Source organism: Mastomys coucha, unplaced genomic scaffold (genome assembly GCF_008632895.1).
Source record: "Mastomys coucha isolate ucsf_1 unplaced genomic scaffold, UCSF_Mcou_1 pScaffold9, whole genome shotgun sequence".
Taxonomy (NCBI): Eukaryota; Metazoa; Chordata; class Mammalia; order Rodentia; family Muridae; genus Mastomys; species Mastomys coucha.
Genome location: NW_022196915.1, coordinates 16,505,433 through 16,523,066, shown reverse-complemented (window position 1 = coordinate 16,523,066; position 17,634 = coordinate 16,505,433). Strand labels below are relative to the sequence as shown.

At 45.5% G+C, this 17,634-nt stretch overlaps 1 protein-coding gene and 1 pseudogene across 7 annotated transcripts in view; one reads left to right on the top strand and one right to left on the bottom strand.

The window, feature by feature from the left end:
• Positions 1–17,634, bottom strand: part of Chdh (choline dehydrogenase) — a 29,331-nt gene that overhangs the window by 8,984 nt on the left and 2,713 nt on the right. For 3 of the 7 annotated variants that reach the window (XM_031361264.1, XM_031361260.1, XM_031361261.1), the window contains one exon: positions 2,547–2,650. The exons of 2 other annotated variants lie outside the window; for them this stretch is intronic. The gene's annotated coding sequence lies outside the window, so the exon portion shown is untranslated. The remainder of the gene's footprint in view (positions 1–2,546; positions 2,651–17,634) is intronic. 2 more of the 7 variants (XM_031361265.1, XM_031361266.1) reach the window with 1 other exon arrangement.
• LOC116085169 lies at positions 986–16,504 on the top strand (annotated as a pseudogene).

Genomic DNA, 17,634 nt, shown 5'->3' with positions numbered 1-17,634 from the left:
AGGAAAAAGGGGTTTGATTAGATCTAACAGGAGGAGAGCAGCAGCACTGAAGGTTAGGGGAAGAGATTTTTCTAGATGAAAATCTGAAGAGAGAAGTGAAAGGGAGCAGAGGAGAAGAGTGGGGACTTGGGAGCTTTTAGACCCATGCTAAATTGTGGGTAAGTGGAGTCCAAGCAGGATAACCAGACACAAAGAGACCAGCTCTGTCAAAGATACCATGTGCCAAAATATACACCTTGTGAGAAGAAGCAAGGTACTAGGATGCGCCAATATACATAGTAAAAAGCAACAGTCCAAAACAAAGTGGTGAACTCAGAGAGATGGGTGCTGGGAGAGTTCTCCCAAACACTTAAGGGTGAGCACAGTCTGACTCTCTCCCGTCTCTGTCAGAAGAAACAGAGAGAATGTGTCTTTACCCATTCTAAAAGGCCAGCATCACACTAATACCAAAACCAGACAGACAAAAACATCAAAGAGAACTAGAGATCAGTATCTCTTATGAACAAAGATGAATAAGTATCCTGGCGTGGGTCTTACAGAAAGCCAGACCAGCTGGGGGTAGGAGGGGAAGGTGGCCAGGCAAGAAAAACTCCTCGACTAAATTTTAGTAACTCAAATCCAGATATTTTGTACCAGCAAGATGGTTCAGAAGGTAAGTACTTGCTCTCCATGCGTTTTCAGTCCTTGGTGACAACATGGTAGGAGAGAACTATCTACCCACAAGCTGTCCTCTGATCTCCACACACACATGCTGTGACATTCTGTCTCGCACTTGCACATCACACATACACACACACACACACAAATTCAAAATGTTTTTAGTGTTTTGATTCCAGTACTACATAAAAAAGTTCAAGTGGTTGGACCCCCAGATATTCATCATTTGAAACATTTCACATTTGAAAAATCAGCTCATGGGGCCCTGAGTTTGTTTACATCCCTCACAGACCTACCTATAGGCTGGCTTCCTACCTCAGACTCCAAAATGGGATAATCCTTCACCCATTTCATGTGCCCAAAAGGACTTTCTTCCTGCACCCAAATCCAATATCAAGAAAGTATGGATGGCAGAAGAGAAAAGACCACGTGACAAAAGGAAACAAGGATTCGTGCAGTCGTTCCTCCAAGAGAAAGCACCTGGTGCTGGCAGATTATGTGTAGGGGAAGAGCTGGTAAAGAATGTCCTGAAGGTCACCCCACTCCGCCCCACCCGGAGTTAAAGCAAGCAAAGAGAAAGGAGGAATGGGAGGAGACACAGAATACAAATATGAATGACAGAGAAGAGCTCCAGGAGAAAAATATACCACACATGACACAAAGGTCAGAAATCAGCCCCGTTGGTCCATTGGTTCTCAGGTTCAAAATGTAAGGTGGGGTCACGCCTGCAGAGGGAGACTGCCCCTTGCTTGGTCTTCCTGGAGTCAATTCAAGCTCACTTCCTACTGAGGTCTCAGGGCCATCGAGGCGCCCCTTGGAGCTAATAGCAGAGATGAGAGACAGTGGGCATGCACTGAAATGAAGTGTACTGGAGAGTCACCTGACCACGAGGGATCTATCACAGGACTATGTGGCTAGTGACAGTGAAGACGACCCCAATGTCGATGTCTTAAAGTCACTGACAGGGGCTGGTGAGATGGCTCAGTGGGTAAGAGCACAGTCTGCTCTTCCAAAGGTCATGAGTTCAAATCCCAGCAACCACATGGTGGCTCACAACCACCCACAATGAAATCAGATGCCCTCTTCTGGTGCGTCTGAAGACAGCTACAGTGTACTCATTTATAATAATAAATAAATCTTAAAAAAAAAAAAAAAAAAGTCACTGACAACCAAACAGAAGCTTCAAAGAGACTGGAATGACAATAAAGTGACAATAAAAGGAGTCCTGAGGATATTATAGCAAACGAGGCCATTCATGTTCTGACTGGAAGTCCAGAAGCCTTCATCTTAATCCAGAGAAGAAAGGGTCTAACAGAAGTGGGGAGTCTGACTGAAGTGGGGGGTCTGACTGAAGTGGGGGGTCTGACTGAAGTCACTGCAGGGCTGAGAACAGCAGGAAAAGCTGGAGTCACAAGCAAAGGGCACATGAGGAACAGGCCCATGAGGAACAGGCAGAAGAAAGGACCCCAGAACCCAGGGCAATGGCTATGGAAGAGCGAGCACCCAGTGGGCACTGAGAAGAGCACAGCAGCTTCACCCAGTGGGGAAGAACACAGGGACACCTGCGTGAGAACCAGGGGGCTCCATTTCTCTCACTGAATATCTCTATCCAGGGCCAACTTACACTCTATTGTCTCGCTAATAACAATAATTTTAAAAGTCTGTCAATTTTCCATTTTTTGCAAATTGTCATCTCAAGTACGAAACATCACGACTGCCACCAGGTTGGACTTAGCAGATATTTGTAGGCGATCTATTTAGGGGTATAGAAAAATTTTTTTTTCTGTTGGCCACCCCTTTCTTATGCCTTCTACCAGATTTAAAATATAAGTAGTTACATGACTTTTTTGTTACTGTTGTTTTGAAACACCATTAAAACTGGCACTCACTTTTAATCCCAGTACTTTTGAGGCAGAGGCAGGTAGATCTCCGGGGACTCAAAGTTGGTCTTGCTCACACAGCAAATTCCAGGCTGGACGTAGTGAGACCCTGTCTGAAAAAAAAAAATGGAGAATAGAAGAAACGGAGGAAGAAACAAAGACACTTATCATGAGGTGGAGAAACAAGAAATACAGAAAAAGCACTGGGCAAAAATTTTAAAAAGTACCTTTCCGCTGTCCAGCATGATAGGCTTATCTACAAAACTCCCATAGTGGCAAGGAACTTAGGAGCTTTCCCACCAAAATCAGGAGTAAGGCAAAGATCCCCTCTCTCACCAATCCCAACATCACTCTGGACATTACAGCCTAACTTAATAGTCAGATGGGGGAAACTCAAAAAGCATTCAGGTTGGGAAGAAAGACATGAACACCTCTGGCCAACATGATCATCTATGCTGAAAATCTAAAAGAACTGACCAAAAAGGTCCCTGGAAGTAACAAGCAGCTCCAGGGAGACCTCGGGAGACGAGGCCAAGACACAAGTGTCAGTCACATGCCGTGAGCATGGGCCACTTGAAGGGGAGACACAATCCCACTGAATTCAATGTGCCCCGTGAGAAGGAATAAATCAAAATACTTTTGCAATTGGACATCTACCAAACCCTACAGAAAATCATCAGAGAAAAACTAGCTACACAGAGTGATATTCTTTATTTGTGGGTAGGGAGATTCAATATTGTCTTTATTCTTTACCATTTAACTTATAAATCAATGCAATCCCATGCCAACAAAGAACTAAGTTTGGGCTTGGTAGGGTTGACACTATCTGAACTCCAGGCTTGCTGGAAGTCTACTAACGGAGAGTACACCACAGCCAAAGAAACAAGCGACCATCTACTGAACAGAGCAGAACTCAGAAACAAAGGCATGTAAACAGATCAATAAAGCAGCAGAATGGAGCACAAATGGGCTTTTCAACAGAGGCTGCAAGAGCCACTGAAACACACAAGGGAAGCTAGACCTGGACATATCTTCAATGTTCAAAATGGACCACAAACCCAACCCAAAGCTATTAAAAAAACAAAAACAAACCCAAAAAACAAAAAACAAAACCCTAAAGTGAAACAGGAAAGTGCAATGCGGGTGGCGGACCATGACTTCCTAAGATAGGGCACCGAAGGCAAAAACTAAACACAAAACTAAAGACTGGTAAATCAGATCTCATCAAAATTAAATACACACACACACACACACACACACACACACACAAAGAAAGGACAAGCCACTGACTGCCCTTGAGATTGTCGCATAAAATACACACACCATAAACTGCTAAGTATACGTAGTAAACGTCCTGATTATCAAGTGGGTCAAAGACGTTGACAGATGCTTTAGCAAAGATACTCGTGCCTGGCTCTTAAGCATTTGAAGAGAAGCTGTACAGAGCATGCCACCAGTGAACCACAACTGAAAACTAAGCAAGACTCCACTGTATACTTATGGTGGCCAGACCGGCTGCAGAAGGACCGTAGTAGAGTCACATGAAGAACAGTTGGTATGGTGGTATGTGCTTGTAATTCTAGCACCTGGGAGACCAAGGCAGGAAGACACAAGTTTAAGACCAGTATGGGCTACATAGATGCTATCTCAGAAAAGAGAGAGAAGGGATGAAACACAATGGGAGGGAAGGAAAGAAAAGAGGAGGGGAAAGTAGGGGAAGGAGGAGGGGGAGGAGAAGATGAAGCACAGCATCTCCGAGCAGTATGGATAGATCCTAAAAGTACAGTCATAATACAGAAAGAAAACCACAGGTGCTTGCAGCCTGAATAAAATTTAAAGCATGCAATTTATATATACATGAAAATTCTAGGATTCATAAAGCAAAAACTGACAGATTTGAAGGGAAAGTAGTTGAACAATAACTGAAGACTTCAATGTTCAGAGTTCAACAATGATAGATGAATAAAGTAATAGAGGAAAAAGCACTGTGAGCCAGTTGGGCATAACAGATAGATATATCAAACACAGCCCAGCAAAAGAAACACACAAACTGAACTCCAGGACAGAGTATAAGTCTTTAAGACAGAAAACATACCAGGAATCTATTTGGACCACAGTGGAATAAAACTAGGAATCAATATGCAGAAGAAAACTCACAAAAAATATGAAATTAATGCCTCTAAAACCCCAGTGTGCCAGAGAAGAAATCACAGACGAAGTTAGAAGTATGTGAAACAGGGCTGGAGAGATGGCTCAGCCGGTAAGAGCACTGACTGCTCTTCCGAAGGTCCTGAGTTCGAATTCCAGCAACCTCATGGTGGCTCACAATCATCCGTGATGAGATCTGATGCCCTCTTCTTGTGTGTCTGAAGATAGCTACAGTGTATTACGCCGGAGCGAGTGGGCCGGAGCAAACAGAGGTGCTGAAGTTCAATTTCCAGCAGCCACATGATGGCTCATGGCCATCTGTACAGCTACAGTGTACTCATACACATAAAATAAATCTTTAAAAAAGAAAAGAAATATGTGAAACAAATGAAGGAGAACACACGAGACACCACGACTTATGCAACGCGGTGACAGCAGTGTTATCAGGCCGTTCAGGGCTGCACCTTCAAACAGAGGGAAGATCATTATCCTGTGAACAACTAGAAAACAGAGCAAACCAAACCAAGGCTAGCAGAGGGAAGGAAACACTGGAGATCTGAGCAGAGATAGAGAAAAACAATGGAGGAAACTGATGAAGATAAAAGCTGGCTCAAAGAGAAGCGGCGAAATTGGTAAGCATTAGTGTTGTGCTCAACATGACAGCAAGAAAGGTTCTCAACTAAGAACAGAAGCAACACACTACTGCAAGTTCTTGCCAAAACAATTACACACACACACACACACACACACACACACAGAGAGAGAGAGAGAAAGAGAGAGAGAGACAGACAGACAGACAGACAGACAGACAGACAGACAGACAGACACAGAGAGAACAAAAGATTAGGCCTAAATTTAACCTAAGGTTTGAAAGCAACACTGTATTTGTTATTTTACCCTTGCTGTAACAAAATGTCTGACAATAGCAATATAAAGAAAGAAGAATTTTGTTTGTTTGTGTTTTTTTACTTTGGCTCATGGCTTGAGGGGATACAGTCTATCATAAAAGGGAAGGGACTCAGGCAGGGGTATGAAGTGGCTGATGATCATGTTGCATTTGTACTTGGGCAGCAGAAAGAAATGGATGTTGGCCTCTACTGGCGTTTTCTTGTTCAGTCTAGGGCCTCAGCTTTGTGACATAGTCCCACCCACATTTAAGACAGATGCTCTTGCCTCCCTGTCAAATTTCTGGAAATACCCCTTCCAACACAACCAGAAATGTGGCCTCTGGAAGATTCTGAATCCTGTCAGATAGACAGTCACGATTAACCGTCATACTGGCTATTGAAAACTATAAAAATGTTGCTTAAAAAAAAAATACCAAAAATGGCATAAAAAAAATAATAAAAAAAAAATCCCACATTCATAGATTGGAAGAACTACTGTTGTCAAGATAATTATACTACCAATATGATGGTACTTCCTATGCAATTTCTACCGTGTGTCAATGGCATTTCTTTTTTGCTGTAGAAAACCTCATTTGGGGGTGTTTAGTGAGATGGCTGCAGGCAAAGGTGCTTGCTACCAAGCCTAACAACTGGAGTTTGAGCCTGGGATCTATATGTGGGAAACAGAGAAGTGACTCACAGAAGTTGTCCTCTAACCTTCACATGAACACAGTGGTACATGCACATACATAAAAGAGTAAAAAAATAATAACAAAGAAGGGAAAAAAAGGAAGATTCATTTAAGAAATTATATGGGATCTCAAGGGACTCCAAGCAGAAACTGTTAGCATTCAGTCTAAACTCCACCTCACAATGAACAATGGCAACAGCCAGGTATGCTCCTCCCCACAGTTACCTGGCAAGGCCAGATAGGCCTGGCCCACTATAAAAGGGGCAGTTTGCCCCTTCCTCTCATGCTCTCTTGCTTCTCTCCTGCCCTTGCTCTCCCCTTCCCATTCCCTTCCCTTCTTCCTCTTTCCATGTGCTCATGGCCATGGCTGGTCTCTACTTCTCTACTCTCTTCCTCTCTCTGCCTTTCTCTGTCTCTACTACACTCTTAAGTCCCCTCCCCATGCCCTGAATAAACTCTGTTCTATACTATCCAGTCATGTGGCTGGTCCCTCAGGGGAAAGGGATGCCTTGGCATGGGCTCGCTGAGATACTCCCTTCCCCCACACCTCACCACACCGCCATAGAACATATCTTATACTTCTTTATCTTTTTATAAACACATCAGAAACACAGTAACAAAAACACCAAACCAAAACCCCAGGAAGAATAACAAAGCTAGAAGACTCACAGTCCTGGATTTTAAAACTACTGCAACTCCACAATCACAAAAACTGCAGTGGTGTCAGAAGACATTTGACCTAACACACTAATACAGAAATGAGTCCTTGCATAGATGGCCCACTGGCTTCAACCACAGCTTAAATCATTCTAAGAGGAAACAGAGGTCTTCTTAGCAAATGCTGCCTGGGAAGCAAGCCACAGGCTAGAGCATGAACTTGCACCTTTGCTTTCGCCACAGTCAAAAGTCAACCCAAGAAGCTGGGGAGATGTTCCGTCAGGAAAGTGGTTGCCGTGCCAGCCTGAGGATCTGAGTCGAGATCCCCAGAACCTATGTAAAAGGGCATATGGAGGGGACTGGGGAGATGGTTCAAGTAAGTAAAGTGCTTACTCCACAACCAATGGGACCTGAACTCAAGTCTGGAGTACCCATGTAAGAACTGGCCTCGGCCATACATGTGGCTGTAACCCCAGAGCTATGGAATGTCGAGAAAGGATTATTGGAATTTGCTGGCCACCATCCTAGCTCATGTTCACTTTTTTTCAGGGGAAAAAGGTGAAGAGTAACGTTCTTATTTGGTGACCATGAACACACATGTGAGTGTGTGCTTACACTCACACACACACACACACACACACACACACACACATATACAGAGCCATATGTGGCACTGTGTGCATATGATCTCACTGCTGGGAAGGCAGAAATAGGAGGGTCCCTGGGACTTGATGGCCAACAAGCCCAGCTGAATCAGGAGCTCTATGTTCAATAAGAAAACCTTGCTCAAAAATTAGAATCAGATGAGGTAGCACATGCCTTTATTCTAGCACTCAGGAGGGAGAGAGCAGAGAGGTCTCTTGAATTTGGAGTAACCTATGTAAATAAATAAATAAGATGCAGAGTTAGAGAAGGCACCAGATATTGACCTCTGACCTCATGCATGCACAGCCACACACACGAACATGCACATGTGAGTATACCACATACACACACATTAATTATAAAACTCTGATGAAAAGATGGGGGAAATCCTCATGGCATTAGATTTAAAAATAGTGTCTCAGATACCATACCAAAATTACAGGTAATAAAAGAAAAAAATAGGTGAATTTCAGTTCCACAAATGTTAACAATACTTTTGCACACCACTGGGCACTAGCAAGAGTGAAAACATAAGGTGGGTGTGGTGGAAACAGGTCATTGTGTGAGGCCGACCTAATCTATGTAGAGGTCCAGAGCTACACTGTAAGACACGGTTTCAAAAACCAAAATCCAAGTGAAATGACAAGCACACAGAATGGAAAGCACCTGCCAGCCTCTTGTTCCTCAAGGTACTAATATCCAGGATGCACAAAGAACTCCTGGAACTTAATAACAGCAAAATCCTGATGGGCACATACAGAAGAGATCTTAAACAGACAGGTTTTCTAAAGAAGATGGTAATGGAGTACAAAAAGATGCTTCAGCCCCCACCAGTCATTAGAGAAAGGCAAATCAAAGCCACAAAGAAATATCACCTTGTACCCACCGGTATGCCTGGAATGGAAACCAATGGAAAATAGCAAGAGTTGCCAAGGATGTCCAGAAGTTAACAGCCTTTGTACACTGCTGTCAGAGTTCAATGTTAGCCACTGGGGGATACAAGCTGGAAGTTTTTCCAAGAAGTTAGAGTTACTACATGATCCAGTAATCCTACCCTGTAGGTATTCCCAGAAGGGATGAAAGGCAAACTCCCCCTGACAATGCCTGGCAATGCCACACCAGTGCAGTGGCTGCACTAATCACAATAACCAGGTGGGAAGACGCTGACTCACATATTCTGATGAACAGGTATGCAAAAAGGCGGTACATAAAGACAATGGACTCTTAGTCATCTTTAAAAAGGAGTGGAATCTGATACAAGCTAAATCATAACTGAAAGGTGAAGCCATTATGATAAGTGAAATAAACCAGATACCCAAGGATAGGTCAATCTGTAGGCAGAGAAGATGGATTAGACATTACCAAGGACAAAGGGAGAACACTGTTTAATAGGGGAGCAAAGCTTCGGTCTAATTAGCTAAGAACTGTGGAAATGGCCAGTGGTGGTAAAGTAACACAGTAAACTTAAAAGGGATTAAAGCCACTCCCTATCCCTCACCAAACAAACAAACAAACAAAACCAAACAAATAAGACAAATGCAGAGCCCCACAAGCCCTGTGGATGGGCGCTGTAAAGTGAGTGTTACTTGGATAAGCAAGGTCTAAAGCTTTTAGAATACTGCTGGGCTCACTGGCCCAAGGATGGCTGCTCCAGGCTGGCTTAGAGTACAAAGCCAAGCACTGCCATAAAGACATCAAACAACTAAATCAAACCATCAAGTCAAGCCAACAGATCTGAGAACAGCAGTTTCTCTGAGCAGTGAATGCAATGGAAGCTTTCTTTCGATCTGCATCTGCTGTGTTTTATTTCCTAATCCAGGCGACCAGTACCAAGGCCTGAAACCAAGGACGACAATCAGAGCCTTCCACCAGGAGGTGTGGCCCGCTGAGGAGACCAAGACAGAAGCTCTCCTCTCAGGCTTTAGTTTCCCTTCCTTTCCTTTGCCCCTGGCATTGCAGAACCATATCCCCCCACCACACGCCAATTCCTCAACTCCTCTACCATGACACCCTTGCCACCATATCAGGTTAGTTAGGGTCTGGTCCTGAGATAGCCACAGATCTGTCTGGATGTGGTATACAGATCAAATGCCAAGAGGACTTTAAATAGAGAATCCCAAACCCAGGACCACCATGGCCCCCTGCCATTTTGCTGTCTCGATTGCTATCACAGGTCTCCATAGCATGACCTAAGACTTTGCATCTGGCAACTGAAACTGGGCATTGAAAAGTATGTACAGCTTTGTGGTGCACATTTGGGTTGCTTGTGGTTTTAAGTCCATGACCAGCCACACACATCTGGCGATTTTGGGGTGGTGTTAAGTTATGAAGGAACTGGAGTCAGAATAAAGTGCTTACCCACCAGGAGTCTCTTAGTTGGGATACAATCTGTCTTTGGAGCTGTGCAGCTGGAACACTGGAAACCATCTGAAAAGACCTTCTGAACAGGCCTCCCCCTTCCTTATCGTGTGTGTGTGTGTGTGTGTGTGTGTGTGTGTGTGTGTGTGTGTGTATGTATGAGTGAGTGTGTCATAATATTCTCCCAGTACATAATAAGTACATACTATCCTACGGTCAGACCTGTGGACCCCAGAGCTCCTGGTTTTCAATCATCCAAAGAGAGCTGGCTCTGAAGAATGCCCAGCGCACTCAGCATGCCCATAGCCTAGCCAAGCATAGGAGCTGTTTCAGCCTGAGGAACTTGGGCTCCTTGACAAATACTGATTCTGCTCCAGGCCTAGTCAGGGAGCAGTAAGCCTTTCCAAGAGACAATGGGAACACTGGGATCTTAAGGTCCTTGGTCTCAGGCACCTCAATTCCAGGAGTTTAAAAGGAACAGCTAGACCAAAAGCACCAAGGGTCCATCCTGGATCATTAACACCAGGAAGAAACTACAGCCTCAAAACTTACCAACAAGTATGCCCATCCATACAAAAAGGGTCCTGTGAACCCATTTAAATAGAAATCATCTGAAAGACCTTTTGCCCTAGCACCTTAGACTGGCTCGGGTAGACCTGAGGCCAGAGCTTAGCTACTCAAGGGCTTCAAGGCCCAGAAAAGTCACTTCCCAGTGAGTCCCAGCACTGTTCAAGGCTATTTGGCATTCAGACCTGTCGTTGCTCCTTGGACACACATGACCTGACTCAGTGCTTCCCAGTTGCACATCTACAGGTTGACAACTTCAGAGGCAGATGCTGCCTGCCTTGATGCTTCTTGGACTGAATGCCACAATCTCCCATCTCCCTCTCACAGCACCTGCTTCAGTTCAGGTGACACACTGGGTTCTGTATTCAAGGATATGCTCTCTGGGCCCATCCCTACTCTCTAGCTGACCTCTATGGTGGTCATCATCAGAAGCAGAACGGTAGGTGGGGAGCCTTGGGGAGCTAACCTGGGCTACAAGCTCACTTGCCTTTTCCAGTGTGAATGTGAACTATCCTTGATGGGCTCGTGTGTGTGTGTGTGTGTGTGTGTGTATGTATGTGAACATTTGGTCCCCAGCTGCCTTACGAGGTTCTGAAACCTTTGAGATAGGGAGATGTGGCTGGGGCAATAGGTTACTGGGTATGGATCGTGAGGTTATGTAGCCCAGTCTACTCTGCCAAATGGCATCCTTTGTTGGCATCTTGCACAAAACCATTGCTACAAGTTCTGGTACCCGGTAACTGATCCACTCAGCCATCATGCCTTCTCACCGTAACAGACTAATGAATCAAAATAAACCTCTCCACTCTATAGCTGACTCTGTTGGGAGTTTGGTCACAGTCATGAGAAAGCAGCCATTAAACTGCAAACCAGGGGATATGTTGCTCCTAGGGGTGGGGGTGGGGGGAGTGGAGGGGATAGGGGTTGGGGGGAGTGGAGGGGTTAACCTACCACCTCTTTCCTTTGAAGTCTTATGCAGGAATACTGATTACCCAAGGTATATTTAAGGAAGGTGTATTGAGAAGATAGGATGCTATAAGGTGATTGCTGGATGTTCTCCCAGAGGTAAGAGACCAGCAGAAGGGGATGGAAGCAGCTCAGGTTGGCTCAAGGAGGGTGTACTCCAGGTAGGAGCTGTGCTGTGCTGTGCTGTGCTGTGCTGTGCTGTGCTGTGCTGTGCTGTGCTGTGCTGTGCTGTGCTGCGCTGTGCTGTGCTGTGCTGTACATGGGTGAATGGACAGAGCAAGAGGTTCAAGAGGACCTCAGAGGAGATGGGGACATGGTAATGTTACAGTGGCTCCAGCTGAGCTCTCAGGGTCTGGGCTCTTGTGCAGTAACAGGGCAACAAGAGGAAAATGAACGAACGATTCCTCAGGGGAATTATAGGCCCTTCTTATGACAGGTCCAGCAAAGGCGTCAGAGCAGCAAAAAAGATGGGCAGCCTGATGGGCTTGAGTTATCAAACTGTCCCCAGCAGGGACCATCATGGAGATGGGAGGTGGGTTCATTTACCAACAGCAATGATCCCTCGCTGTCTAAAGCTGGCAGAAATGGGAAGAGAGTAAGATAAGCTATAAAAGTAGGAAGGGGTGGGCGTGGAAGCTATGGTATGGAGGAGCACTGATTCCTCCTAAGTGATGTGCATTCACTTCTGCCCCGCCCGCCTCGCACCCCCACTGCCCCCAGACCTGTCTGCTCAGGCTCCACAGCTCCTTCCTTCCCTAGAACCCTCCCCATCGTGTCCTAACAATGTCCTCGCTGCTGCCACCTCTCTCCCCACCACATTCTCCACAGTGACTGCTGGGGTGTCCTGAGAATGAGAGGTCCCTGGGACCAGAAGAAGGTGGAAAAGAAATGGATAAGAGTCAGTTTGGACCTCACCGAGGTGACATGTGTGAAGGAGATGACCGAAAGCCAAGGACGCCTCTCCTCAGCTGGGGATAGAGTCTAAACAGGCTGCAGTGCCACCTGGGAAATACCCTGCCTAAAATGCCGCGACGGTAATTAACACTTGAGCTGTAGTGATACCGTGCTTGCAGATATGCCCATTAAGCACAGAAAATAAAGAACACAGAGGACATTTGAGGGCCATTGTGCACAGAGTCCATGTGGGAGAGATCACACACATTTCTTAAAAATAAACTTAGATAAATATACATGGTGGGGGAGGGTGGGAGGGTAGGGTAGGGGCGGATCTGCAGTTGGTGAGAGAAATAAGAGGTACATACACTTGTGTCAGGCTCTTAGATCCTGGGGACTAGAATTCAGATCTGAGGAAGAAACCATCATCTGTCAGATGTGACAGGCAGTGGTCTTGGGGGATGCTCACAAACACCTTTTCAGAAGTATAATAAAACTGGCAGAAAAAACTACTTACACATCTTTATTTCCTCAATGCTGTATTTACATAACATTTGCATTGCAGATAGATTATGAATTTTGTAAAGATCGAACAAAGACTAGAATGAAAGAAAAAAAAAACAACAAAACAGGATTCCCCAAGGTGATAGGAGGGCAGGAAAGTCAGACAAGGGAACAGACTAGGGGTTCCCACTTAGGTTCCCCTCTAGCTAAATTTGCATATGCTTTCAAATTTCCATACCAGGGAGGATTTCAACCAGAGTTGACTGAGAATCTCAAATATCACCCACAAGGGAGAGACAGAAAGCACCAAGGTGGGAGGCAGAGGCCTGGTCCAGGCTGCAGGGTGAACTGGAGGCACTGGACAGAGCCTCCTGCTCACTCTTTCCAGAGCCCGAGGCCTTCTGTAGATGCTTTGCTGCAGGTGTCTTTTTCAAATTAGAAAATTTTCTCAATTAACAATCACCTCACATCGGGAGTAACCGAATGCAGTGCAGTCTCTACCTGGACAGCCCACATACTATCCTGATTTTCTGTGAAAGATAAGTCCAGAAGGAAGGCAGAGTTGAGAAACTTCTCCAGGTGTCTGGTTCAGTGACCCTACCTCTGGCCTTGCCACGGAAGGGGCTTTGTGTGACTTGCTTTATTACTGGGGCTGATTTTCAGTGTGTTTTAAGATTGGCCCATGAGAAATAAAAAAAAAAAAAGAAAAAACCTGAAAATAAGTAAGAGAATACCTATCCATTCACCACAGGAAGTCTGAGCATGGTAAAAACTGTACCCTGAATGCTGGGGCCTCCCCAAACCCATTAGTTCTGTCCATCAGAGATGTCTGTCTGTCTTTCTAGCACTTCATTAAGAAACAACTGAAGGCAGCAGGCACTGTGGAAATGACTCTTACTACAAAGAACTCATACCCCCTAGGGCTCACAGGACAATTAAAGGTAGGATGAAAACCTGACTTCTCTGCCTTCCTGTGTGTGTCATGTTTCCTTTAGGTCAGGCTCCTGCTTGACTCTGCAGAGGTATGTAGAGTGTTCATCCACCTAGTCTATATGGTCCCCCTGAAGACTGAGGCAGAGAGAAAAGTTAGTTAGCCTAGATGCCACCAAGAGCAGAACCAACCAGGGCAGAGCAACCCTAGAGGAGGGCAGTTGTCCCTGGGTGAGGCCATTATCACAGGGTAAGGCCGTGACCTGGATCCCTTTGTTGTCTCCCCAAGCAAGAAAGGCTTTTTCAGACCAACTGCCGATTCAGAAGAGATAATAACCAACCAGACCACACCTTAGTGAGGACTGCTCGCTTCTAACCTTGGCCGCATTCTTTTTTTTTTCTTTAAATTTTTTTGTTTTTGTTTTTGTTTTTTTGTTTTTGTCTTTTCAAGACAGAGTTTCTCTGTAGAGACCTAGCTGTCCTGGAACTCACTCTGTAGATCAGGCTGGCCTCGAACTCCGAAAACCGCCTGCCTCTGCCTCCCAAGTGCTGGGATTAAAGGTGTGTGCCACCACCACCCGGCTCCTTAAAAAACTTTTTTATTTGTTCCTCTACAGCAGAAATAGGGTAGTAGAATATGTCTGTGCACAGCGCATGTCCAGAGTGGGTCTCAGGTCTCATCTTTTTTAATGCAGGTTTCTTGTTGCAACGCAGGTTTCCCAAATCCAGCACAAACATTTCTGTTCTGTTTTCTCCTTCATAGCTGCCTCCTAAGACGGGTTTTCCTTTTTAGGTTCAAGCTTGTTAAAGACTTGCGCCTTTTTGCAGCCTTCTTGTTCTAAATAAGCATATAGATACGTCCTGCCAGGTTGGGGAGTCACTGCCCATTACCCATTCTTCCTAACGTGGCCACATGGATTCAACCTCCTCTCTCTGCTTTTCACCACTCCTCCTCTCCTCTTCTCTACCTGGCATACAGGGATGCGTGCGTAGTGGGGCTGCTGGAGCCAAGCTTTTGCCCTAAAACTCAGGTTACATTAAGAGCCAGAGTTCCATAAAGCCTACATGGTCTGAAGCCCATGTTCACCTACATACGATCTGCCATTGATCACCAAGCCACCTTCAAGTCCAATGAGAGCAGGATGTGGGTCTGTAGTACCTGCCCTGCTCCTGGCCCTTCACAGTTGCGATCAGGCCCCCAGTGTACATATAAGTGTACATGCCCCCTTCTAAACTTCTGAATTTTTACCCTCCAATGAGAGCAGGATGTGGGTCCATAGTACCTGCCCTGCTCCTGGCCCTTCACAGCTGCGATCAGGCCCCCCAGTGTACATGTAAGTGTACGTGCCCCCTTCTAAACTTCTGAATCTTTAGCCAAGGAGGTCCCAAGGCAGCAAGGGAGAGCAGTTTAAAGGTATCTTACTATTCTACTGCTATCACTAAACTCATTACAGAAACAAATCACGTTAGAGGTCGTGCAGCTCCCACAGCCTCAGGTTCTAGAATACACTCCTCAGCATGGTGGTGGTGTTCTCCCTCACTGTGGGGTGTGTGTGTGGGGGGGGGGTGTCATGGAAAATAAAAACGCAAATACCAGCTTATAAAATAAATGAACTTGTAGATGTCTTAAACATTGGGGTTCCATGTTCAAGTCTCATACTTTAGGAACGTGAAAACTGGTGGTCAATCAAGGTCCTTGAGCTATGGTTACAGCTCAACCACACTCAGGAGGCTGCCTCTGTGGGACTTTGTTTCTTGATTTATAAAACTGGAAATGGGGCTAGAGGGAAAAGGCTCAGTGACTCAGAGTATTTGCTCTTCTTGTGGAGGACTTGGACTCAGGTCTCAGCATCCACATGGTGGCTCACAACCTACCACACAGTGCTCTAGTTTCAGGGGAACCAGTGTTCTCTCTTCTAGCCTCCATAGGCACCAGGCACGTATGCAGTGCATAGAAATACATGCAGGCAAAATCTCATACACACAAGATAAAGAATAAGTAAGTCTTTAAGATGGAAACAGCTCTCTACTTCATAGTTTCTTGTTTTTATGAGGGCAAAGGAAAATGTGCAGAGCATAGTGGGGCATACCTGCAACTTCCACCTAGGAGGTCCAGGCTAAGGCAGGACATTCATGATTCTGAGACTTTGGGGGGGGGAAACTAGTAAATCTAAAATATTTAAAAATTCGGGGTCGGAGAGATGGCTCAGTGGTTAAGAGCATGGACTGCTCTTGCAGAGGTCCTGAGTTCAAATCCTAGCAACCACATGGTGGCTCACAACCATCTGTAATAGGATCTGATGCCCTCTTCTGGTGTGTCTGAAGACAGCTACAGTGTACTCATATACAAAAAAAAATAAATAAATCTTTAAAATATTTAAAAATTCAAAACTCAAAGCACATGGAGAGATTTCCCCCCCACCTCCCCCGTCTCCAGGTCATACACTGAACCCCGTCTCCTTCCTTATTTAACCTCATCCATGTAGCTGTGTTCTCTTCCATGACATATAGAACAGGACCCTTCAACTATAACCAATAATAGGATCAATTGCAGGTTAACCCAACTATTGGCGGTCAAACCCCAGATCATCCTGCCTTCTCTTTCCAACACAGTGCTGGCTGCCTTTCCTTGCATCCCCACGGGGCTGACTCCCATCCACAAGGAGGCTCTGAGAGTAGACAATGGCTTCCCCATTTCTCCTGTGCTCCCTACTTTTTGAAGCCCCAAAGTGATAATATAAACACGTAAACCAACACAAGTGTCCATGGGACAGAGATCACATGCCAGAGGTCATGTCCTCACGTGGTTGCACTGAGTCACTGAGCCTTCTCTCTAGCCCCATTTTCCAGTTTTATAAATCAAGAAACTAAGTCCCATAGAGGCAGCCTCCTGGAATTGGCTGGAATAGCATTAACACTGGACTATAATCATGGCTGAGCCTGGGGTTTTTTTCTATGCCCCTTGTACTGGGCAGAGAACATATAGAGTTCAATGCCTGGGCTCAAGTTCAAGAACTGGCAAGCCCTGGGTGACTCTCAGGGTTTCTGGCTCAAAGATAGCATTACATTAGTCATGGCTGAGTCCAAGCAGCTGGAGTGGAACAGAGGGCAGAGGTAACAGCAGAGGCAGGAATGCTCCAGTGGCTGCTCTCCCAGCTAGGGCTGGCCAAAGAGTCCTCCTGGCAGGCAGCTGGCATTCACTAGAACCGGCTCCCTCTTCACAAGACAACGAGTCCACTGTTAACTGCCCAGAGACTTGATTAATATTTGCAAAAAAAAAAAACAAAGTGGAAAATTCCACCTGTGTGGGCGGAAGCTAGACTCAGGGTATGTCAACAACCCTCACGGCCTTGTTCTCTCCAGGATGGATACAGCAGAGTAACAAAGATTATGTATGGGTCCGAGGGAATTTTTCCACTTGAGAACATGGAGATATTATAATAAAAAAATTTTTAATTGTCTTTTCTCCCCTGCTCTAAATCTATGCAGCAAATTTAAGTCCCCCCCCCCCTTTTTTTAATGTGTAGCCCAGGCTGGCCTCGAACTCGTGATCCTCCTGCCTCTGCCTCCTTCAGCAAATCCTACCGGCGTGTGCCATCACAACCAGCAAATTTAAGCCCTTCAACTTGCTTTCCTCTGACTTTGGTTTCTTCTGAGTTTCCTAATATCTCTGCTAGAGTGACAGAGGTAATGTCAGTTCCATGGGGGAAACTGAGGTAGCAAGAGACCAAGAGCTTTGGCCATGGCCAAGTGACAGCAAGTAAGTCATAGAGCCAGGGAACCCAGAGCCTTGGAGTCTCAGCTGCAGGGGCCACACAGACCTGCTGGAAGTCTGGGGGATGGGCAGAGT